At 39.0% G+C, this 2207-nt stretch overlaps 1 protein-coding gene across 1 annotated transcript in view; it reads right to left on the minus strand.

Moving 5' to 3' along the window:
- Positions 1–201: 201 nt before the first annotated feature.
- Positions 202–2207, minus strand: part of vstm4b (V-set and transmembrane domain containing 4b) — a 10668-nt gene continuing 8662 nt past the window's right edge. Inside the window, exon 8 of the mRNA XM_084455892.1 lies at positions 202–2207. This exon is cut by the window's right edge and continues 313 nt beyond it. The gene's annotated coding sequence lies outside the window, so the exon portion shown is untranslated.

Raw genomic sequence — 2207 nt, forward strand, 5'->3', positions numbered from 1 at the left:
TTACATGGATTCATAGTATAAAAAAATCCTATCAAAAATAGGTCGAATGTCAATTCATTTGCAGTGCATTTTACAAATTTACAAATAATCTACCTAGAATTATAATACGATTATATATATATATATATATATATATATATATATATATATATATATATATATATATATCCACAGGATCAAAAAGAAGAATTTCATGTTCAGATTCAAATTTCAAATTTACTGGTAATACAATAAAAAACTGAAACTTTTCCATTTGCCACATTTCTAGAAAAGGCTTGGTCGATGAGGAGGAGGACAATGTACAAGTAAAAGGGCTTGGTCCCATGTGCCTATGTGTATGTTTGTATGTATATGGTAAATGGAATGCACTTACAGTATATAGCGCTTTTATCTAAATCACTTAACAATGAAAGCCTCTCTTTCACCCATTCACACATACATACACACACCAATGGCGGCAGCATACGTATGTGCAGAATGTATGGCTATGTATGGGCGTATAGTATGCGTGGTTGTATAGAGGGTCTGGTGAAGCCAGGCGAGTGCTTCTCTTCCTCGTTCCTTGTGTTGTATTTGTGTTTGGTTACACATACCAGCCAGGAAGGACTACTCACGTCAGTACTATGCTTTTGTTTAATAATTTATGTGTCAAATAATCCCATATGAGATGGGCCACAGCAGAGGCATGACACGAAAATAAACAAAATAATGGGTTCGTTCTTCGTTCATTCATTCATTCATTCATTCATTCATTCATTCATTCATTCATTCATTCATTCGGTAATAAAAATCCTGACTGCAGACAATCTTTTCATTTCACACTTTCACAGTGGTATTTCAAAACATGACAGCAGGGGGAGTCCTAACATTCTTCAAATAGTGAAATTAGGTTTCAATCCAAAACTAATTAATTCCTTATTAATTAGTGAGCAATATATAGGTAATTAAAAGTAACAACTGTAGCCAATATTGACTATGATAACACTGGATGATACTCTGACAGCCCTTTACTGTAGATAAAATGTTTTCTCAGCCAGACACATTTAACAGACTTTATTCTGATAAAACCGTGTATGAGTTTGATGTATGTTCTTCTGATTCAACTTTGTCTGACTCTGATAACTTCTATTTCCTGCATCTTTGTCTTATTCTGTTGTCTGAAGCTACATAGGCTGCTGTGGTGGAGGAGTGTGGCGGTGGGTTTCTCGCTCCGGGCTGGGTGCGGCTGAATGGACAGCAGAGGGAACGTGAGCAGAGAGAAAGAGAGGAGTGCAGAGTTCACCGTTCACACAGATGGTTCTTGTTAGCGGTCCATGCCGCGGCCTCCCATTAAGGCTCTCTGTGGTCGGGAGGAGACTCTAATTTTCACAGTTTAAGAAAGTTTAAGACATTTTCTCTCACCCCTACAGTCACTTTGGTTGAAGTTGTATGGTACAAATGCAGTCGTGTGTTGTCAATACTTGAGGTAACTCTCTGTTTTTATGGAGTCATTTCAACACTTCTTTTGGGGTTGTTATCAATACGCAGATGTTCACATGTGATAGTGAGATAGAGGTGGGGGAGGGGAAGGGAGAGTATGGTGCCTCGATGTCTGGCGTTTCAAGTTTGCTGCGACAGAGAGAAAACCCCAGTGTTTTTTGCTTGTCTGCACTTTTCCATGGTTAAATGAAAATGGCAAGCATTTTTATACACATTCTAAATTCACGGAAAAGTAAAAAGCAGGAGACCGTACCTCACCTCAGATTTGAGATTGTTACTGCTCCTGGCACTGGTCACTGCTTACATCCTTATCACACCCAAACTGTCAAAAACTACAAAATGACCTGATCCAAGACTCGGAAATGATGTGCTTAGATCTGACAAGGTCAGAAAGCGACATTGTTTTGAAACTATTCAAATGGAACGAGTTTGCTGCTTAGTTGTTGTGTGTAGCGTGTCCAGTTGTAGCTGATTGCTGTGAAGGGTGCAGAGCTCTGTGGCCTGGGGCCTGTTGGTGTTGGCACCAGATGAAAGTTTATCATGATAACAGGACCTCATCTCCAGAGTGGCAGCAGGGGATAATTGTTGCCTTAATGTCAACCCTCACAACTGAAATTACACACTGTTCAGCATCGTAGCAGAAAACCCAACAGACGTCACACAGATGTAGTGAGTCAGACCTCTGAGTTTAAAAGTTAAGAAAGAAAATATATCATGTACAGTAAAAT

Source organism: Borostomias antarcticus, assembly GCF_949987555.1.
Source record: "Borostomias antarcticus genome assembly, chromosome: 22".
NCBI lineage: Eukaryota > Metazoa > Chordata > Actinopteri > Stomiiformes > Stomiidae > Borostomias > Borostomias antarcticus.